The following is a 23,671-nucleotide window of genomic DNA, read 5'->3' as shown; positions in this document are numbered from 1 at the left end:
GATGCAAAGTGATGGGAGCTCCCTTCTCCCAAGCCGGGTTCTGGGATGTTTACACAGCAGAAAGTGTGCTGGGCAAGCCCTTGGTGTTACTCCACCTCCTTCAGCGCTCACACCAGTCACCTTGATCGAAGAGCCACATCCTCCCTGCCCGAAGCAGTTGACATCTGGTCTCCCTTGTCAGCCCATCCTGAATAGGTTAAAGATTAAAGATAAAAGGCAGCTTGTTCTCACCTACCTCGGAGGGTCAGTGGACATTCAGGGAGTGCTGGGGCAGTGGTTACTTTGTAGTGTTTAGAAAAGGGAAAGGAATCACAGTGACCAGGGCCTGGCACTTCTCAAATGCCAGCGTGCACACGGTCACCGAGGGTCTTGCTGGTAGGCAGGTTCTGCCCCAGCAGGTCCAGGGTGGGGCCTGGGAGTCTGCATTTCTGACATGCCCATGGGCCATGGCTGCTGCTGCTCCAGGGACCACACTGATGACGCTGCAGGCTGGTTCCCACCCCACTCGCCACCCCTACGTGCCGCAGCACCCTTCTACAGCCCAGCGGCTCTGCCGTGGGCTTTTCTCAGGCGGCCTTGGGGCCAGATGTGTAGGGCAGAGCTAGCAAACTGAGCCTCTCTGCGAACCCATGCAGACAGCTTTCTACCACCACCTCCATGGTGGGACAAATCCAAGGTGGGTTCCATACCCTGGAGAGTTCCCATGGGACTGAGCCCTGTTCCTGTAATGGCCCTGCCTGGCCACCTGACTCACTCCCAGCCCCACCGGTGCTTCCTGAGACCAATACCCAAACAAACACCACCAAAATCCTCACCTGGGGGGCCCGGCTCTGCCCCCAGAACCTGAAGCAGAGGAGGGAACCCTATTCATTGTCTACTCGCTATGCCTTCACCACGGAGGGCACTTTCCACTCATTTTTCTTTTTCATCCTTTTTGAAAGTCTTCTCGATCGCAGAGCCCATCAGGGGCACATTTACATTGAGACCCACAGGGCGGCCATCAGCCACCAGGGTTCCACTCTCCTCTGAGGGGCACAGGCACACAGGGCAGCATTGAGGGGTCCTCATCAGGAGGGGTCCAGGCACCAGTCTCTGGACCCTGCCTGTGGCTGCTCCAGGGCAGAGGTTGGCTTCTCCCAGTGGTCCTGGGTCCACCCATATTCGTCCTGCATGTTCCTGCCCTGCATTCTCCACGGTGCAGGCTGGCCCACGTCCCCAGGACACCACAGCAAGGCCTGCCTGTTCTTCACGTTGCCGCCTCTCTGGCCAAGCACCAGAGAAAGCGTGTGTCAGGGCCTCAGCCATCCATAAGACTCCAGGACCAGCCCCATGTGTCCCGTGCTCCTACGGGGACCAGCTGAGAGAGCTGCCTTCCTAGAGGCGGGTGTGGGCCTCAGAGTCCAAATGCCCGGGTTGGAATACCAGCTCTACCACTTGCTGGCTCTGTGGCCTTGCACAAATTGCTGAAACATTCACTGCCTCAGTTTCCTCATCTGAAAAATGGGGCTGTCACGGGACCTTCTCCTCAGGGCTCAGTGTAGATGAATGAGCTCAACCACAGAGAGGTTGGTACTCAGTGCCTAGCACATAGGAAGTGTGGAATAAATGTTCACACTTGGTGCCTCTCCCTGTGCTCTGGAGCCGGGCCCCCACCCTAGCTTCCTCCAAAGCAGGGATCAGCAAACTTTTTCTGGAAAGGGATAGATAGCACCTGTCATAGGCTTTGTGGGCCACATGGCCTCATCGCAGTCATTCAGCTCTATGCTTGTAGCAGGAAAGCAGCCATCGACAATATGTAGACAAAGGGGCTTGTCTGTGTGCCAATAAAACTTTATTTATAAAAACATACAGAGGGCTGAGTTGGTCCACAGGTAGGTCCACTCTGGCACATCATACTTATTGGGTTTCCACATAACATTTGTTTTCAGTCAAGTGCCTGTAGAGAAAAATAATCAACTGGAAAATCTCTGATCTGGCTTAGAACTAGCAGTTATACCCACATATGGTGGCCTCTCTGATGGTTGCAGGGGGGCTGCGAGGCCTCCGGTCCTCATCATGAATGTCAGATCTCTTGGTACCAGAGCTAAGCAGAGGGTACCTGAGAACAGCTGTCATTCCTGCTCAGAGTTTTCTCCCAAAATGCCGTTTGTCCGAGCTTGGCAGAGAACACCTCACCTTGCTGAATTCTTCCTTCATGCTGAGGCCCTGTGGACTTCTCCTTATTTGGGAGATTGTTTGTAAATTGCCATCGTGCAAAAACTGGTGTGTTACAAGGAAAGGTCACTCCAACACAGCTTGGTCTTTAAACAAATAAAATATGTCACTGCCTTATTTAAAACATAGTAATTTTAAGAGTTTGCTATATAAAAATATATTAATAGTCAATATACATTTTAAAAATATCACCTAGAATCTGCCATGCTAAAAAAAATGAAGCTTTGATTTTTCCTCGTTTCTCCCTCATCTTCATTCCACACCCAGCCAGGTGCTGACACATTGACCTCAGAGGTACCTGCTGTTTCCTTTTGGCTCATTGTGGTTTTCAGGCCTCAGATTAAATTGAACAGCACTGATCCTCCTGCAGCAGGTAACATGAAGACCCCTCGAGATAATATATACAATCAAAGAAGTCACCTCTGACCCTCTGATTGATGGCCCCCAAATAGGACTGAGCCCTTTTCTGAGACAAATTCTTTTTTAAATGATGTCTTTTGTTTCTCCTTCAGAAACAGGGACCCCAGGAAGTGAATTTGAGAATGAGGGCCTTGACTTCTCAGAAATTAATGTCAGTGTTTTGGGAGGGAAGATGCATCACCCTCATTTGGTGTGGGAGGCTGAAAAACGGTCTCTCCCAAAAGACATCCATGTCCTAATGCCTGGAACTTGTGAATGTGACCTTATGTGGTGGAAAAAAGGTGGGAGGGTTGGGGGATGTGATGAAGGATCTTGGTGGTGGCAGGGCTGGTGGTGGTGGGGGCAGATTATGCAGTCACCAGTGTCCTGACAAGAGGGACACAAATGGAGATGGGACCCAGGAGAGCAGAAGCCCTTGTGATCGCAGAGGCAGCCTGGACTGATGCTGCCACCAGAGTGGCTGGAAGAGGCAAGGAATTGAGTCTCTCCTGCAGCCTCCAGTGGGACTGTGCCCTGCCCACCTTCATTCTGGCCCAGTCAGACTGACTGTGGACTTCTGGCCTCCAGAACTTGGAGCGAATAAATGTCTGTTGTTTTAAGCCACCCAGTTGATGGCAATTAGTTAGAGCAGCCATAAGAGACATACATTTAAACACAGGAGACTGTGGATCAATGCAGCGAGGCCTGCACATCCATCTCTTACTCCATGGTGGCGTGTTCACGTGGGAAGGAGCCTGAGACTGGTTAGGGGAGGCCGGGAAGACCCACAGGGCAACAATTCTGAGATGACACCTTCTGAGTCATTCTGATTCTGAGATGGAGAATAAATGAGAAATTCCTGGAGGAAGCCCTGGACAGGGTGGATGCAGAGGGACGTGATGCAGGCAGGGTGTTTCAGGCGGAGGAAACAAGACCTGCAGAGGCCCAGTGATGGGCAGTAGCATCACATGTTTGGGGAACCGTGAGCAGCTCAGGATGCCTGGACCAGTCACTGTGCCTGACGTATGGGCACGAGGACGGGGCTGGGCGGGGAAAGGATTCATCAGATGTTGGAATAAGCTGAGATGGAAGTTGCAGATGTTTCCTCTTTGAGTTTTCATTGACAATGAAATATATGTTTAATTAACAAATGAAGAATAGCTGAAAATGAATTTTAAGGGACAGATAGATGTGTTTACAATGACATTTTCTGGAAGGCTACACTAGAAACTATAATCTATAATGAGTAGAAATAAGATGTTGGGTCCCTTTTGCTTTTGACTTTAAACCCCCTCCTTTTTTAAAAATTTCAGTATTCACTTATAATGACTTGAAAAGTTGCTTTGCGTACAACACTTTGTATCATTAGGAAATGACTTGAGGACTGAAAGGGCAAAGGACTTTCTGAGTGCATCGTCTGTCTGAAAGGTCAGTCCTCGCTGGCCCAGGCTGGGCTGCTGTGGCAGGAGTCACTTCAGTGGGGTTCCAGCCTGCAGCAACTCCCGATGGAAGGGGCCTGCTCTGGGCTGCAGGCTACTCTCCCAGCAACCCAGCCGCCCTCTCCTGGAGCCTGCCTTGGCTCCCCATGGCCTTTATGGTAAGGCCTTCCACAACCTGGCTCCTACCTCCCTGTCCAATGTCATCCACCCACCATGTCTCCCAGCCCCATGGAGCGCCGCCAGCAGTGAGTACGCAGTGAGCTCTGGAACCTCACTTTCTTCTTTACCAACCCACAACCCCCTCCACATCCCCAGCCATCCACTATGACCCATTTCCAGCACATCTTCCAGAAATATCCCACAGACATGCAAGCACCTGCAGATGAGTGCATATATGTTCTGATAAAAGGATGCATTCTTGTTTCATTTTAGAGCTCATTTTGATTTAGGATTTCAAAGAAAACTCTGAAAACAAACAAGACCTGGAATTGGTTACATGCTCTCTCAGGCAACACCGCTAATCTTCAGAACGCACTTCTATCTACTCAGGACCTAGCACTTTCTCTCCCACCCGAAGACAGAGGTCTTGAGGTGAGCTGAAATGCTCATCTGTGCTAGAAAGGCATCACACCTGGCAAGGGAATTTACAGGCGGGAAAAGGAGTCGCAGGACCCAGCCCTGTCCACACAAAGCCTGTGTGTCTTTTTCAGCTAATTTTGTGTTCAGAGAAGGCTAGATCACCCAAGGCTCCTCCCCGCCCACCTGAAACCCTTTCTGTCCTCAGGGGGATGAACACAATGACCTGTACTGTGGGACATACAGGCAGTTCTTCAGCCTCCTGCACAACAAGAAGGAGCATCTCAGTGCCTCACAGGTAAACAGCCTGGGCCAGGCTGCTCAGCCGCTAACACTAGCCTTGACTCCACCTGCACCAGGGGTCACCAACGGGCAGCCCGCATGATGCGTCTTGTTATTAAGATGCAATTTTAAGACAGACTCTAGTCAAGCCCACTCACCACCAGGTGGGTGTTCGGGACAGGGCAGGTCTTCCGCTGTATCTGTTTTCCTCTTAGCTCACCAGGCCTGCCTGCTCTGTGCCACCTGGGACCTCAGATCCTCCTGGAGCCCTCGCTCACCTTATTCCATCTCTACTGGCTCCTTAACTATCCCAGAGCACCCCAGGCCCATGCCCACTGCAGGCCCGGATGCCGCACTCTCTGCCTGCAGCGCTCTGTGCCCATGTGGCCTCAGGGCTCTTGCAACCTCCCTTCATCCAGCTCTTTGCTTACCTGTCTCCTGCCCAGGGATGCCCCCCGGTCACCAGTGCCAACGTCCAGCCCTGCACGTTTCTCTTCATCATCACTGTATCGCCATCCCGCAGCCCATTCCGCTTGCTCCGTCCCGGTGTTATTGCCTGTTCCCCATCGGAAGAGACGGCCCTCAAGTTCAGCAATTGTTTTGCCTGTTTTGTCCACTGTGGTCACCTGGGCCTAGAACCATGCCTGGCGCTCCCAGGAGGTGCTCAATACATATTCAATGAATGGACAAATGAATGAATGTGTTCAACAAAGACCCAACAAATTCCTTCCAGGGACAGGGCCAGGTGCTAGGGACACAGGGAGAGTTCCATGCTGACGAAACTAAGGGCCAAGCATGTGGATGAATATGAACACCCTGGCATTAAAATGTCTTGAATTCGAGTGAAATGAGACCCACTGGACACAGAGAGGCCCCACCACAATGGCATCTGTGTAAAATCCAGAGAAAGATCCTCTAAGGGTGAAAACAGCCTCGGTAGGTGCTGGACTAAGGGGTGACATTGGATTTCCTCTTCCCACCTATCCTTTAGGGATGTGAAAACAGAACTGGATCTCACGTAGGCCCCTACCTGCACCCTGCTTGCTGAGTCACGCAGGGTCAGTTACACAGCCATCCTGCGCTTCCCCAGCCTCCTCTGTAAAATAAGGATGACATTGCCTGCCTGGCAGGGCCCTCCTGAGAATACACAGTGCCTCGCACAGGGCCCAGTGCAGCCGAGAGGTCACCGCCTCCAGAAAGACTTTCCTGACCTACACGTAGGGTTGGGGTTCCCAGGACTCCTAAGGCTTGCACACATACCCATCACTTTGTAATGATCATCCCCTGTTACTGTCCCACAACACACATTACACACAACACAACACAAACACATGCACTCTGCAAACACACAGCACACATACACTACATATAACACACTATACACATTACATACACAACACATACCCCTTGGCCAGGTACGGTGGCTCACTCCTGTAATCCCAGCACTTTGGGAGGCTGAGGCTGGTGGATCATCTGAGGTCAGGAGTTTGAGACCAGCCTAACCAACATGGAGAAACTCTGTCTCTACTAAAAATACAAAATTAGCTGGGCATGGTAGCGCATGCCTGTTATCCCAGCTACTCAGGAGGCTGAGGCAGGAGAATCACCTGAACCCGGGAGGCAATTTGTGGTGAGCCAAGATCGTGCCATTGCACTCCAGTCTGGGCAACAAGAGCAAAACTCCGTCTCAAAAAAAAAAAATAACCCACATTTCACACTCATATACACACATACACTACCCATATACACTCCATGCACTTCACACACATACAGTACATACTACATACAACACACTCATACCACACACATGCACACACGGATCTGGAGGACTGTGTGGGGCTCCAGGCACATCCCTGATCCATAGCAGATACTGAATTTTTTTTTTTAGGCAGAGTTTTGCTCTTGTTGCCCAGGCTGGAGTGCAATGGCACGATCTCGGCTCACTGCATTCTCCGCCTCCCGGGTTCAAGAGATTCTCCTGCCTCAGCCTCCCAAGTAGCTGGGATTACAGGCATCTGCCACTACACCTGGCTAATTTTTGATATTTTTAGTAGAGATGGGGTTTCAGCATATTGGCCAGGCTGATCTTGAACTACTGAACTCAGGTGATCCACTCGCCTCGGCCTCCCAAAGTGCTGGGATTACAGGCGTTAGCCACCATGCCCGGCCGATACTGAATATTTGCTGAAGGAATATCCAGGAGGCTCGTGCTATGTCTGGTGTTTGAAATGAACTGTTCTTGATAATGTCTTGTTTAGGGTGATTAATGGCACTGAAGACAGAAAATGCATCTCATCACCTGCTCTGGAGCAAAACGTGTGTGCTTGGATGCATAGAGTTATTCTGTGTAAATTACCCACCAGAGAGATTTCAGGCATATTTCAAAATCTATAAAAGAATGTGCTGGGGGACCATGAAAAGTTGTAGATGCATGTGGCCATGAACCAGTGTAACTCTCTGGGGGCCTTTGCGATTATGTAAAAGGAAACAGACATGGGCAAACCTCGTTTCATCTTCCCTCTAAATCACCTACAATTTTACGGTAGCGGTCGGGCTCTTGAGAGATTTCTCATTTCTGCTTTTTTTAGTGGATCTTGCCGGAAAGCTGTGTTTGTCGCAGCTGCAGTTTCAGGCTGGGCACTGACTGGGTAGGGGGTGTTAACCTCGCATTCTTTGGGGTTCGGGTCTCAAATGGCTCTTGTAGCCCTGGGATCCGAGGAGCGAGACCAGGCCTCAGCTGTCTCCACCAAGGAAGAACTTTCCTTGCTCTTCCACATCCAGCCCAGACCTCAACTTCCTCGTCAGCAAAATGAGGGTGCTGAGAAGATGGGGGCAGAGGTCCGGCGCTTTCTTCAGCAGAGCTGTTGAGGTGTCATTCCCGTGCCATAGTGCCCACCGAATGAGTCTATACTACTCCGTGGTTTCTAGCATATTCCCAGATATGTGCAGCCACCACTGTGGTGAACTTTAGAACATCTCTGTCACCCCAAAGAGCAACCCTGTTTCCATTGGCATCACTCCCCCTGCTCCCCAGCCCCAGCCCAGCAGCCTAGGACAAGTTTTCTGCCTCTGCAGGAGGCCCCCAAGGTTCAGGACTTGATGTCTCCTTTCTGAGAGGAGTCCAGCAGGCATCTCCACCTTGGGGACAGCTCAGTAGACAGTGCTGTGTCACCATCAAGGGTCTGAATTCCTGCTCTGCCACCCACTACTTCTTTTTTAATTATTATTATTTACTTCTTTTTTATTATACTTTAATTTCTGGGATACACGTGCAGAACGTGCATGTTTGTTAGACAACCTCTTTTACCTTGGGCAAATTCTTCACCCAGTGCCTTAGTTTCCCCAGGTGAAAACGGGGATCATCGTGCTGACCTCAATGGCTGCTATAGGGTTCGATGTCACTCATGTCATAGCCTGTAACCATGTGGCACATTCTGGGTGCCCGTGGTTACGATGATGAACTTTGAAGAGGAACCTCTATTTATTTTTATTTTCTAAAAATATTAAGGGGAACAAGACAGAAAAGTGGCTAGAGGAATAACAACAGTAAAAATTACAATCAGATGAAGAGTACAGTTTTCAGTGAGGCACAGTACTAAGCACTTCATACAAATAATCTTTCTTAATTCTCATAAAAGTACTGCGAGGCAGGTACCAGTATCACCTCCTTCTAACGCCAGGGCTTGGGGAGGGAAGCTCTCACGTGGACTGTCTATCCCCTGCTCAGCTGGTGAGGGGGAGGGCCACCTGGAGGTGCTTAGGAAGCAAAGGGCGGATACCACGTGGTCCACCTAAAATGATGCTCTACAAACCCCGTGTGCTAGGATATGCTTCTTATGTGTCCTTGCAAAATACGTGGTGGTTGGTCCCTTGGTGTTTCTGGTGCATGGGAGTCTGTGCTATGAGCCTTCTCATGTTGCTTGTTTCACTCAATGCTCTGTTTCATCCGCGCTGCCACGTGGCCTCCGACCTCTTCTTGTGGGCCCGTTCTCCTCCTGGCGGGTCCCAGTTTGCCCCAGCTCCCCACACCTGTAGCTAAGGGTGTGATGAACATCCTCACATGTGCCCTTTTATGGAACTGTGTGGTGGGTTCTCTGGGAAATGGGGTTACCTGGTCTCGAACTCCTGGCCTCAAGTGATCCACCCGCCCTGGCCTCCCAAAGGGCTGGGATTACAGGCATGAGCCACCGCACCTGGCCAGAAGTAGTAGGATTTTAACAAGTGGGGACGGTGTGGGTGGGGCCATTATTCCACTTTCTGGAGAGGAAGGGAGATCCTGGCGATGGTTGTAGATCTCAGGTGCTCCGCAGTGCATGACTGTATTTATTTGCACATTTACTTACCTGCTTATTTAGTCACCTATTCACTTACTTACGTGTGATTTGCAGATTTACTTTTGATTTGCTGACATTTGTATTTCCTTGTATACGCATTTATGTGCTTATTCCCTTTTTACTTACTCTTTCACTTGTTGCTCGTCCATTCGTGACATCGGAGTGTCTCACTCCAGGCCGAGGCCAGGGCGTGAACCTCTCGCGTTCCTTTTAGAACCAGCAGCAGAGGCTGGAGGTGGAGCTGGCGGGACTGAAGACTTATGGGGGGTGGGGGGAATCCTGGAGAAGGGGTCTGAGACCCTCAGCATGTCGTTGATACTGTCCCACTTCAGCCTGCAAGTGACGGACACGGGTGAGCCAGGCCGTGGAGGGCGCTTGCTGTCCCCTCCGCTCTCCCTTCTCCCCTCTCCCCTGCCGAATGCTCCTTCTGGTCCCTACTAGGCCATACAGCCAAGGACCTGGGACACTCCTGTCTGTCCATTGACTTATTCGTGCATGCTTCACTCTTTGATTCACTCAGCTTCTAAGTCCAGCCGAGATGCTGAGAGCAAGGCCAAGGGGAAGTCATGTGGGGATTCCAGCCCTGATACCTTCTCTGGTGGACTCAGCAGCTCCACTCTGCCTGATGACCACAGCAGCTACACAGCCCCGGGCTACGTGCAGGACTTGGAGGTGGAGCGGGCTCTGACTCAGCAGTGTGCGGTCAGCAGCACCCTCTGCCTGGCACAGCCCAGTGGAAGCTGTGTGGGACAGCACCAGTGATCTGTACAACATCCAGGTGTCCCCCGTGCCCTCCACCTCTGAAGCTGCAACAGATGAGGATGAGGAAGGGAAATTACCTGAGGACGCTGTGAAACTCTTGGAGCAGTCAGCGTGGCAAGCGACAAACGTGGATGGGAAGGGGTACCTACTCAATGAACCTGGAGCCCAGCCCACCTCTGTCTATGGAGGCTTTAGCTGGAAGGAGGAGCCAGAAGTTGACAGCCCAGGTGGGGATATTGGGCTGAGTCAATAGCACATTTTCACAGATCTGAAGAACATGAGTACCACCTGGCTAGACAGCCTTCTGACCTCAGTCTGGTTGCCCTCCATCCAGGCCATTCCCTGTGCACTGTAGCGGGACCCCTGGACCCCTCTTATTCCTCTAGGCAAGCAGGACCTGGCATCATGGTGGATATGGTACAGAGAAGCTGGACTTCTGTGGCCCCTCAACAGCCGAGTGTGACCACACTGCCAAGTGAGGATGGGGCCTCCCTCCTTTGGGAGGCCAGTGTCTGGGTTTGTCTTGTGGGGTAAAGCTGGCCCTGCCTCCCGGGAAGATGAGGTTCTGACACCGGTGTGTCAGGTCGGGGACTTGGACAGAAGTCAGTGTCTGGCTTTTTCCTCTGAGCCCAGCTGCCTGGAGAGGGTCTTGCTGTCACTGGCTAGACCCTAGGGGAATAGACCAGTGACCCCACAAAATCATAGCACCAATCCCAGGGCTGGCTGTGCCCTAAGAGACAATTGCACTAAGCAAATCTCATTCCCAAAGAACCACCCCTTTTCAGCTGAGCCCTGGGGACCGTTCCAAGGCCAGTGAAATGCGAAGGAAAGTGGAGTCCTCCGGAGTGGTGCTCCCTCAGCCTCAGAGGAGCTCTGCCCTGCTCCCTGCTTTGGCTGAGGGGCTTGGGAAAAGACTTGGCACTTTTTCTCATCGATCTTGCCACATTTCTGATCGGAGGTGTACACTAACATCTCTCCCAAGCTCTTGGCCTTTGCATTTATTTATACAGCACCTTGCTCGGTGCCCACACCCCCTCGAGCCCCAGCAGCTCTCAGCAGGCCCAGGGAGAGAAGTGTGAGAGCCTTGGTATGACTTAAAATGGGAAATGTCATCTAACCATTAAGTCACATGTGAACACATAAGGGCATGTGTGTAAATATGCATGTTTGTCTTTTTACAAAAAGTAAATTGTTTAAAAAAAAAAAAAATTCCTGTGTGCCAGTGCAGCCCAGCTATGCTGGGTGCTGGAGGATGAGGAGACAGACAGACTCTGGTCATAACCCAGCCCCATGGGTGCCGGGCCCTGAGCTGGACACTGGGAGGAGGAATGCAGAGATAAAGGAGCCCCTGGTAAGGAGCCTGTCAGGGGGAGGGGGCTGGGGGCTGGGGACTCTGCCTCCATGGACAAGGTGCCATGGGCACCCAGGTGGGAGGCAACGAGTTATGTAGCAGGGTGGCTCAGAGAAGGGCCAGACAGAAGCCAGAGCCTTCCAGCAGGGCCCATGGGGACAGTTACAAACTCCTTCATCAAAGGGGACACCGGCCCACAGGCGGGAAAACCTGTGTGTGCAGAGGGAGTGAGGTTGGAAACACAGAGGGAGGGAGGGAGAAGAGCAGCAGATGGCGTGTCCTTGTGCAGGACTGGAGGACACACTCTTTTCTTTAAAGAAAAATTCATGAATACCATTTCATCATAAAACATTCAGACGCCATCCTTTGGACCGTCAGAAACTGCGGCCCTCCCCCTTCCCCTCCCAGGAAGCTTTCACTGTTAACATCTTCATGTGCATCTTTTCTATTTAGGGACGAATGGGTTGATAGTTGAATAGTTGAAAACTGGAACTTCTCAGGACACCACCAGCAGGCTCTGTCCTTGGAGCAGGGTCCCTGGGGGTCACCTGCTTGGCCAAGGTTCAACATCTTAGATTGTGGATGGTCTGGGGCACATGTGCCAAACAGACCTGGTGTGGCCTCACTGGTGCGTTGCTGGCCAGCCATTGGCACCATACAGACACCAGCAGAGGGGCTCACTGTCAGCAGCGTGGTTCCTGTTTCCTGCCCACGGGAGGGCACTGTTCATATTGTTCTAGGTGTGCTGTTCTGTGCCTGACTGAGCACTCCTTCCCATCTACGCATAGTCCCCTTTGTTGTCACCTCTGTACCGTGTGATGCAGCCGACCCGAGCACCCGTCTCTGTTGATGGACACGGCGGTGGGGACAGCCCAAGGTTACACCAGTACACGATGGTGCAGTGACTCCCGGGGCACACCACGGCTGGGCACAGGTTGGGGCACTCCTGCTCACAAACAGTGAAGCTCAGGCCCAGACCCCTGGCATGAGAGGGTTGGGTGGGTCCCGCTGCTGCAGAAGCTTGGAGAGACCCTTCCCCACCTGCCCCTCCCATTGAGTGACAGCACTGGCCTTGGAGTGATTTCCATGTGAGATTTTACACATACATAGTGTAGGATTGGACGAAAGCGGGCAGGTTCGAGGGCTACAAAGGAAGAAGGAATCAGCAGACTTGGGTCTCATCGGATGCAGGAAGCAGGTAGGAGTCACGCTTTTTAGTGTTAATAAACCCACCAGCCCTGTTCTTTCTTCCTTGACACTCAGATGCAATTCCTGTAGTCATGACACTGGCCGCTCTGGGAAGCAGCTGCAGAATGCCGCAGGCTGTTGGGAGGTGGGGGGGCTGGCTAACGTCAGGCACATTCACGTGAGCGTCCTCCCAGAGAGGGAGTGACGGAAGGTGCTGGAGCTGGTACCCGGGCAGTGTGATGAGAAAGGAACCTGGCTTTCAGAAAACAAAGTCACAAATGCATCCAGCTTCAAGTAATGTCCAGAAAGCAGTTTTGCCAGGTTCATCTCCTTCCTGGCTCTGCCATTCTCCCTACTTCCTGTAGTTCCCACTCCGGTCCACTCACTCAGTTCATTCCTTCCAGAAGACATCTTCTGAGCACCTACTGTATGCCAAGCCCTGGGCTTGGTGCTGGGAGTTCAGAAATTAGAGGGGATGTTTTATGACGTCACCGGGCTCTGAGTCTCAGAAGCGTGGCACAGGGGTAGTGGATCAGGGGTACTGGTGTGGTCGTGAGCTTGAGTCATGCACAGCAGGGGTACCAGGGGAGCCAAGGCAGCGAGCGGACCTTCCGCCTTCAAGACCCAGCCCCAGGGCAGAGTGAGCCTTCGAGTTCTTTCCCAGGCCCAGTAGGTCTCCAGGAGGGTTTAAGAGGAGAGTGAGTGAATTAAGATCAAGTGAGGTTGGTGCTCCCCTGGCTTTGTCCTGGCAGTAACTTTTCCTCTCCCTTCCCAACTCTGCAGCGTAAGGCCGTGTCTTGCCCCAGGACCAGCCTCCAGGACCCCTCCAGGCGCTCAAAGGCGGCTTCCACAGCAGCTAAGGAAGGATGGAATGTCCCGGGGCTTTGCAGATGGACAGTCAGATGGCTTCGCTGACTGAGAGCAAAATAAATTGTGTGTGTGTGTGTTTGTGTGTTCACGAGTGTGCATGCGTGTGCATGCATGTGTGCAAGTGTGTGTGTGTACATGCACAACTGGCTCAGTGTGTGTCTGTGTCTGGGGCTCAGCAGAGCGTCTGCCCTGTAAGTATTCCTACTGTGGACTGTAACCTGGGCAGCTTTGATTTGGGAAGATTTGGATAACATGCCTCCATCTTTCCACACCTGGCATCCCTTAGAGAGACATGCACACACCTACTCTCACCGTGAGCACAGGCACCAAGCAGCAGCGGGGACCAGACCGCTTCTGGTCTTGGCTTCTGGGGCCCTGATTTTGAGCCCACCGCTACCTCCTGTAGGCCATCGAGGTGACCTGTGGCACACTTGGTTTTCTCCATTGAATTATAAGGACAATAATCACTACTTGTCAACCTCAAAGGGTGGGGTGAAGATGGATTAAGACAATCAACTTGTCCAAGTTTGGGTCCCCAAGAAACCAACCCTGAGATCAGCATTTGCCTGCAAATGGGTTATTTGGGAGGTAATCCCAGGTAGGGAGTTAGGGAAGAGAAACTGGGAAGGGAAGGCAGCTTTGTGAGTTAGGGGGTGTTATCCCAGCCACTGGAGCTACACTCCGGGAAAGCCTGAAGCCAGCGCAGCACGTGCATCTGAGAGTCACCACGCGATGGCGAGAGAGCAGGGTGTTTGTGCCTCAGCTCCCTCCAGTCTGCAGGAGGACCCTTCCAGGAGGACTTCCGGCCTGCTGCGCCAGTGGCAAAGTGCGCACAGAAGGCCAGCAGAGCCGGTGGGCGGGGAGTGCGCTGTTGCCCCTGGGAGGCTGTGCCCTGGGTGCTCGGGTGCGGCGGTCGCCAGCGCGCTTGGGAGCCGGCGGAGGGCGCGCACCCCGCAGTGGGAGGGGGGTTCCTGCGCGGCGCGGGAGGAGCTGCCAGGACGGGAGCTGTCCACTGCAGAGCCCTGGCCACGGTGGCCTCGGCGCACAACAAAAGCGCACAGACTACGCAACCGGGAGGCGCTCGCCCTCCGTGCAGCACCCTGCCCCGGGTGCGCGGCCGCTGTGCCTGCAGCCATCACACCGCGGGGCCGTGCGACCCAGGCGTCGCCCCTGCTCTCCAGGCAGGACGAGAGCTTCCAGAAAGTCCCCGGGCGCCCCCCGCGCATCCCTGGGGCCAGGCGGGCGGCTGCAAGGCAGGCTGGGAGGTGTAGTTTTCGCTGAAGATGGGGCTGCCCCTAGCCAAAGCAGGGTGGGTTTCAGGAGCAAGAAGCCAGCGTGGACGCGGCGTCTGCCGGAGGAAAGCAGCTCGTCCTGGACCCCCAAGGGCAGCCTTGCAGAGGAGCCCCAGCGCCCTTCTCCCAGCCGGGCGGATGACAGCTCCCAGCGCCTCGGAGGCCTGCTCCGTGCGGGGCGCCCCGCACACACCTCTTCATTTCCTGCACGCGGCCCCCTGGCGGGGCAGGTCTCTTCCAGCCCTTTACAGATGAGGGGAGAGGAGCCCTTGCTGGAGGTGCCGTCAGCAAAGGCTAGGGCTTCATTTCCATCCCGACTGTGTCTGCTCTCCGCTCTGGCCGCCGGGCCTGCAGGGCTGTCGGCCCCATTGGCTGGAGAAAGGGCGCCCTTTTCTTTACAGACCATTCTCTCCCTCTGGGCAGTTACCCCGCCCCTGCCGGCTCTGCCCTCCCACTCTACCTACTCCCTGAGGTATAGGGCGTTCTCCCTCCTTACCCTCTGGTCTGGGAGCTCCTCCAGAGCTCGGCCCCAGGTGCTGGCTCGGCCAACCTTGATGAGTGATTAACATTCAGATTCTCCAAATCAGACTATGAATAGGATTGACAGATAAGCAGATAAAAATACGGACACCAGCTAAATCTCAATTTCAGATAAACAACTTTCAGTGTAAGTGTTAGGTAGTCAGACAGGAGCAGGGCAGGAGAGCCCTCCTTTCCCCTCCGCCACGCAGCCAGTCCTGGGAAAGGCGGTCTCCCAATCCGTGGAAACACCTGAAGCTGGTGATCAGCAGCTTTCGGATTAGCTCGCCGGAGTCGGGCGAGAGGGCTCAAGCATGCACACTAAGAGGCAAAATGGTGGACTTCAGCTAGTCTGTAACCTTCTAGGAACACTCCACTGGTAAGGGACGAACACCTCAAGAGAGCATGCATACAACTCCAGTAAACACAGTGCAATTCAGCCCCTCCCAAGTGCTGGCAGGCCGCTGTGCATACAGACAGCCCACCCGGGGAAGAATCAGGGGAGAAGGGACACAACGCCACAGAAGCGTGCCGACATATAAAACCCAAAGCCAAAGCTCAAACTGCACACTTGATCTCTCGAGTCACCCATTTGCTTCCAAGTGTATTTTACTTCCTTTCCTTCCTGCTCTAAAACTTTTTTTTTGAGACAGAGTTTCGCTCTTGTTACCCAGGCTGGAGTGCAATGGCGTGATCTCGGCTCACCGCAACCTCCGCCTCCTGGGTTCAGGCAATTCTCCTGCCTCAGCCTCCTGAGTAGCTGGGATTACAGGCACGCGCCACCATGCCCAGCTAATGTTTCGTATTTTTAGTAGAGACAGGGTTTCACCATGTTGACCAGGATGGTCTTGATCTCTTGACCTCGTGATCCACCCGCCTCGGCCTCCCAAAGTGCTGGGATTACAGGCGTGAGCCACCGCGCCCGGCCTCTAAAACTTTTTAATAAACTTTCATGTTAGCACGAAAACCTGCCTCAGTCTCTCACTCTGTCTTACGCCCCCAGGTTAAATTATTTCTTCTGAGGATGCAAAGAATTGAGGCTGCTGCAGACTCACATGGATTCGCCACTGAAACATAAGTATATCCTTTGCAATATTTGGGATATACTTATTAAAAACGTTCTATGTTGTTCATCTGAAATTCAAATCTAACTGGATGTGTTAGTCTGGGTTCTCTAGAGGGACAGAAGCAATAGGATAGATCTATATGTATGTGGGGAGTTATGAAGTATTAACTCACACGATCACAAGTTCCCACAACAGGCTGACTGCAGGCTGAGGAGCAAGGAGCACCAGTCCGAGTCCCAAAACTGAAGAACGTGGAGTCTGATGTTCGAAGGGAAGAAGCATCCAGCATGGGAGAAAGATGCAGGCTGGGAGACTAAGCCAGTCTCTCCGTTCACATTTCTCTGCCTGCATTAACTTCTAGCCTGGCTGGCAGCTGATGAGAGGGTGCCCACCCAGATTAAGGGTGGGTCTGCCTCTCCCATCCACTGACTCAAATGTTAATTTCCTTTGGCAACACCCTCATGGACACACCCAGGATCAATACTTTGTATCCTTCCCTTCAATCAAGTTGACACTCAGTATTAACCATCACACTGGACACCCTGTATTTTATCTGGCAACCCTAACACTGATCATGTAGCCCATGTAGCTCAGCTCCTTCCTGTCATTACAGGAAATACAGGTGCCCACAGGGGGAAAGGGGTCCTCCCAGACACACAGCAACTTGGTAGTAGCTATCCCCAGGCACATGGAACTGAGACAGGGCTTTTCCACAAAATAACACAAAAGTGGCAGTTTCCAAGTGAGGAGGGGGCAGTGCCAGGGTCCAGGAGGAGTGGTGGGTATCTCAGGCAGCAGGCAGAAGGATTTACCTGAAGTTGGGGGGAAGGGTTGCTTCTGGCCTTGGTGCTACCTCCAGACGCCTGCAGGACCTGAAGCCCACCCTTTTGCCTTTGGACCTGAAGCCCACCCTTTCACCTTCTCTTCCCCACCTGCCACAAGCGAGTTAGAATAGCTGGGAGGAGTCTGATACTTCCAGGCTCAATATCAGCAGACACACCCAATCCCCACACTCAATCTTTTCTCCACCTTAGCTCAGGTGGAGCACTGAGCAGGGCACTCCCTCCTGAGCCCCAGGTTTCTGATCTGTAAAATGGGATCTCAACACCTGATGGGGTTACTGCAAGGATGAAAGCAGAGGCATTTTTTTACAGTCCCTGCTCGGTGCTTGTACCCTGCAGGGGCCCTAGCCCTAGTTACTTGCGTTGTTATTGACAGTCGCTCTGCCAGGATCAGTTCTGGGAGATGCAGTGATAACACCGGATGAACTGCCTGGTGTGTGCCATGCCTGTGCTGATTGTCTCATGTGATCCCCATGGCTGAGCCTTACTGCTAAAGTGATTCCGTTCACAGTGCACCCTGAGGTTCAGGTTTGGCCTTGGTTTTCATGTCTGGCCAGCAAGGCCCCAGCTATGATGCCCACACATCTCCGTCAAATGAGCCAGCACTTACAGAGCCTAGGGCTACCATTCTGGGTCACTGGGGATGAAACAGCCAAACCTGGGCCTTCAGCATCGGGGGTGAGGCTGGGTCACAGAGAGGAGTGGTGGGCGCAGCCACTGGTGCACATGCGCCTCCTCCCAGTGGGTGGGGTCACTGATGCCAGCCTGGCCTGCACCTGGAGCTTGGGTCCCAGTCCTCAGCAGGGCGTGCTTCTCTGGGCAAGTACCCCAGGAAACCAAATCACTAGCAGTAATGAAGCGCAACTAGGACCATGGCTTGTTGAGATTCACTCAGGGTGGCTGGCAAAATATTAAGGGAAACATTAGAGAAGTAGTCTCAAACCTTTTCGAAGGCTGAAAAATTTCAATGAGACTGGCTGAAGGCAGCCAGTTCTTACGTTCGAGCATTAAGTGATGGAGTGCAAGTTAAGGACAATACAAGCTTCCCCAGTTAAATCTGTTTACCCCACATCCTTTTGTCTCCACTCTGTTCACTCACGTAAACTTTGTGCTAGATGGTCCTCTCAAAAAGAAGTTAAAAAAAATTACCTGTTAATAACGTTTACTCTAAGCCCCAGAACCAAAAGCTTTTATCATTCGCAAAATCACTCTTTTAGCCATGTTAATTATCCACAAGAGAGTTAACTTAGAACCTCTGTTATTAAATCTTTACTAAATAAATGGGAAGAAAGTAAAAGGAAGTTAGGTACAATCACCCTCTAAAAGCAGCGAACAACCATCTCTAGCCCACTCAATTTGCTATATTCTAATATGTGTAAATGCATTTATTCATCAGTCGCTAAGTCTAAGTCTGCAAAACGAACTTCCGCAAATAGTAATCAATGTCTCAAGTAATAACCCCAACGTAGCCAATGCCACGATGGCTGCCCTGGGGCAAAGAGGAATGAGCCAGGTGGGGAGGCTTCCCTGGCAACAGAAGGAGAGGTGACTGCACTCGTTGGTGAGCCATGAGTGTGCCCCCTAGCAAGCAGAGCCGTGGCATCACAGTCTGAGTCACCCTGCTGCAACAGGAGGCATGGTAAGAAATAAATTTTACATGTGACCCAGCACACAGATAAAACTAAGACCGAGCCCTTGCCCAACAATATTTACCCCACTTCAGAGGTTCACTCTGACCCTTTGTTTTCTTTTCTATTTCATATTTTTTAACTATTGCATACAGCACACTAAATTGCTTTCAGGACTTCCTAATAGAGCATGGGCCACAGTTTAAAAATCTTAGACAATCCTCATCACGGCCCCTTTAAATCTGACTACCCACTTTTGTGACCAGACAAGTCGAAGTCACAACTCCATCTCAAGAAAAAAGAAAAAGAAATATAGATTAAAGATAAAGATGGTCAAATTTGACAAAAAGAATATTTTCATAGCACGCTTGGATGACACAATTAATGAGGAAGATAATTTTAAAATTAAATCCCCCTTGTAATTCAAGATACAGTGAGAGAAGGCACAAAGGGGCAATTACGCTACAGTGATTCACGTCTTAAAGCCACTGCTGGTTTTTTGTGTAACCCCCACAGGTTACAGGAAGGTCAGCCATTAAACATTAAAACACCACTGTCTGTCTGCGTTTACAATTGAATTCAGATTCACATAAAAATGATCTGTATAAAAAGTTAAATCTTTCTAGAAAAATTGTTTGGCAAGAATCATCAGCTCTAGATATACTAACATTTATATTTCAAAATTATCAAAAATTTATCTTTAAGTTATTACAGCCTATAAGACACTCTTTTTTTTTTTTTTTGAGACGGAGTTTCGCTCTTGTTACCCAGGCTGGAGTGCAATGGCGCGATCTCGGCTCACCGCAACCTCCGCCTCCCGGGTTCAAGCAATTCTCCTGCCTCAGCCTCCTGAGTAGCTGGGACTACAGGCGCACGCCACCATGCCCAGCTAATTTTTTGTATTTTTAGTAGAGACAGGGTTTCACCATGTTGACCGGGATGGTCTCGATCTCTTGACCTCGTGATCCACCCGCCTCGGCTTCCCAAAGTGCTGGGATTACAGGCGTGAGCCACCGCGCCCGGCCAAGACACTCTTAATAGCTCCAATAGCAAACACTTCAGCAGAATGGTCCCTCTTAAAATGAAAAGTGACCTAAAATGATTTGTGATCTTGCATTTGCCAAGAGCAACTGATGTCACATTCAATTATATCGACTGAAAACAAAGTTGCTGAAAGTATACACCCTGATGACCTAATAAATGAATTTGCAGAAAAGTGAGCCAGTGAAAGCTTCTAATCCAGTTATCACATTAATAAAGTATTATTTGTTTTATTATATAAATAATGACACCCAAAATATTACTTTGACAATTTGTAAGTTTATGTTGCTACTCATGCATCACTATTGTCCCATCACATTGTTTAACTAATAATTTTTTTCAAAAAAAAAAAGCTGTAAATTTAACCCCTTTCACTGCATTTTCCCCCTGCTTTTTTCTTTCCTTTTTTTTTTTTCAGCAACCTCCACCTCCCAGGTTCAAGAGATTATCCTGCCTCAGCCTCCCAGGTAATTGGGACTACAGGCGCACGCTGCCACGCCCAGCTAATTTTTTGTATTTTAGTAAGAGACCTCTTTGCCCAGGCCGGTCTCGAACTCCTGAGCTCAAGCAATCCACTCACCTGGGCCTCCCAAAGTTCTAGGATTACTGGTGTGAGCCACCACACCCAGCCTCCCCTGCTTTTCCAACAAGGGGCCTGAATTTTTATTTTGCACTGGGCCTTTCAAATTATGCAGCAAGGGATGACCCCGCAGGTAGAAAGCTAGGAGCTCTGAGTGAACTGTGCCATGCTGTTTGTGATATCTGCTAACATAGAGTGTCTTCCCTCAAGAATTTATCAATACGTTACTGTGGATGTGGGGAGTACCAGATTTGAATCAAAAGATCCTTGGTGAAAATCCCTGCCTCACCATTGTGTGTCCTTGGGGAAGTCACCTCTGCGCCTTTTCTTTGACTCCAGATAGTGAGATGGCGCAGGAAAGCGCCTCCTGTGGGCACCTGCGTAGAGGAGAGTGTAGGTATCTCTTCCCGACGCGAAAGGGTGCTCTAAGCACCAGCCCCATCGAAGTCACCTGGGAGCTGGTTACAATGCAGAATCTCGAGCTCGCCCCAGACCTACTGAGACAGAATCTGCATTTTAGTGATATTCCAAGATGATGTGTAGGCCTGGGAGAGTCTAAGAAGCGTGACGCTAGACAAACTTCTTGGGGCAATATTACCTGAGTGCTTTGCCCTTTAAATTTAGTCCTAACCGTTGCTATTCAAAGTATGACCACTAGAAGGCACAAGAGTCAAGTGATTAGTTTGATTTGCCAGCCGGGAACTTGGAAAAAGAAAACAATGTCAGGAACAGGGCTGGGAGTTACCTCCAAGAGTCAAATCGTCCTCTACACCCCCGATCCCCCCCCCAAAGACAAGAGCTTTCTGCTGACCTCCTCAAAAGTCTGGTTGTTTGGGGAGGGCCGAGGTGAGAGTTGGCTTTTTGTTTGTTTGAGGGGCTTTGTTTTTGTTTTTTGAGACAATCTCGCTCTGTCACCCAGGCTGGGATTCAGTGTTGTGATCATAGCTCACTGCAGCCTCAGCCTTCCGGGCTTAAGCAATCCTCCCACCTCAGCCTCCCGAGTAACTAGAACCACAGGTGTGCACCACAACGTCCAGCTAATTTTTTTTAATTTTTATTTTTGTAGAGATGGGATCTCACTACATTGCCCAGGCTGGTCTTGAACTCCTGGGCTCAAGCGATCCTCCCAGGTCAGCCTCCCAAAGTGCTGGGATTACAGGTGCGAGCCTCTGTGTCCGGCCTCAAAGGCAAGTTTAGTCAGAAATGTGCATTGGAAAAGAGCCTGCACATCTGAGGTCGGAGGACTGATTTCCACAGTGGAGGCCCTCCAGTCGAGCCAGCCTGCCGGGCTGTGGGAGCCCAGATGCTTACGCTGCGCCCACTGCCAACAGGTGACCTTGGGCAAGTCACTTCTCTCCTGATCTGGGTGTCTCTATCCTTACAATGCAGGCAGCTGGAGGATGAGTTTCCCAGGGTCCCTCTCAGTTTTAAAGCCGAGGCTTAGAAGGGTCTTTTTCTGTTGCAGCTTTCTGGATGCAGCAAGAGATGACCCTGCAGGTAGACAGCTCTGAGCTCTGAGTGAACTGTGCCATGTTGTCTGTCTTATCTGCTAACACAGAATGTCTTCCTTTAAGAATCTATCAATGTATTACTGTGGATGTGGGGAATACCGGCTTTGGATCAAAAGATCCTTGGTGAAAATCCCTGCCTCACCACTATGTGTCCTTGAGGAATTCACCTCTGCACCTTTGCACTGACGTCTGGTAGTGAGATGGCACAGAGAAGCGCCTCCTGTGGGCACCTGTGTAGAGAGGAATGTGGGTGACTCTAAGTGCTGAATCCACCCAGAATTTGCCAGCAAAATGGAACCAAGCCCCAAGCTCCAGTTCCCACAGGTAAGACAGCCTTCTCTTCCTGTCATTCAAGGCCCTGGGGGGCCCTAGAATTTGGAGTGTCTGGCAGGTCTGAACTGTCAAGCTGCCCAGCATCCCAGAGGCGAGGCACATTTGTCTCTGTGTCAAGGGGGCTCTGGGCATGGGTAGGGAGGTGCGAGGTAAGAGAGGCCCCATTCACAGATGGGGAAGCCAAGGTTCAGGGGAGGACCTGGCAGTAGCCCGAGTCCCTGTAGCCCAGAGTTAATGGTGGAGCCGGGACTTGAACTCAAGTCTTGGAAAGCAAAGGGCAGCAGCCCAAATGCTGAAGGCCTCCTCCCAAGGGCTCTGGACCCTGGAGTCAAGCAGGTGCTCATTGCCTGGGTCTCTGGGGGAGCTCGCACTCCCTGGCATTCTCATGGGCACCTCCTGCCCTGAGCAAGGCTCCAAGCCTTGGCCAGCAGAGCAGGACAGGCCCTCAGGGGATGCCCATGGTCCTGGTGTTCCTGCGGTTTCTGCCCAGGTAGCAAGAGCAGGGGGCTCTCTCCCCATGCTGGGTCTATCCAGTCCTCTGCTTGGCTCCAAGGACACTAACTGGGACCCTCAAGCCTGCTGGGCCACAGTGGTTGGCCACATCATCCCACAGCATGGCTCTGACCAGGCCATTCCCCTGCTTAAAAGCCTCTAGGGGCCGGTGTGGTGGTTCACGCCTGTAAGCCCAGCACTTTGGGAGGCCGTGGGCAGATCACGACGTCAGGAGTTTGAGACCAGCCTGGCCAATATGGTGAAACCCCATCTCTACTAAAAATACAAAAATTAGCTGGTCATTGTGGCGCCCGCCTGTAATCCCAGCGACTTGGGAGGCTGAGGCAGGAGAAGTGCTTGAACCTGGGAGGCAGAGGTTGCAGTAAGCTGAGATCTCACCACTGCACTCCAGCCTGGGTGACAGAGCAAGATTTCATCTTGAGGGGAAAAAAAGCCTCTAGGGGCTCCCAGTTGCCTGAGTGATACAGCAAGTGACATCCACACTCCTCAGCCTGGTGTTCAATGTCCTTTGGACTTGGGACCCAACCTCCTTGACCATGCACTCCCAGCTGTCTTGCCCAAGGTACTCTCTTGCTGGGCCTACCTAAGCCCAAGCCTGCCTGTCCACTCCCTTTTCCCATCTCTATGTATGGAGCCCCTGCTGGCGCCAGGCAGTGCTCTAGGCACTGGGGAGGCAGCAATGAGCACATGGAGCCCGCCCTCTTTGGACTCACGTTCTAATAGGAGGCAGGCGAAGAAACCAACAGCTAAGCTTATGGTATCCAGCAGGGAGAAATGAAGGGGGACGGATGAGAGGGTTGCAGTGTCCCCTAGGGTGGCCGGAGGAGGTTTCTGAGAAGGAGACAAGTGTGTTGGTATCATGAACTCTGGGCGTGGCTGTGCAGGTGCTGGGAACAGCATCCAGGTAGAGGGAACAGCAAGTATAAGGAC

General features: G+C 51.7%; 1 pseudogene; it reads left to right on the top strand.

The window, feature by feature from the left end:
• Positions 1-5,257: 5,257 nt before the first annotated feature.
• Positions 5,258-10,361, top strand: LOC135269466 (interferon regulatory factor 1-like; annotated as a pseudogene).
• Positions 10,362-23,671: the final 13,310 nt, after the last annotated feature.

This window comes from Aotus nancymaae, unplaced genomic scaffold (assembly GCF_030222135.1).
Source record: "Aotus nancymaae isolate 86718 unplaced genomic scaffold, 86718_ANA_hifiasm-v0.15.2.pri h1tg000006l, whole genome shotgun sequence".
Lineage (NCBI taxonomy): Eukaryota > Metazoa > Chordata > Mammalia > Primates > Aotidae > Aotus > Aotus nancymaae.
This window is presented reverse-complemented; position numbering and strand designations above follow the sequence as displayed.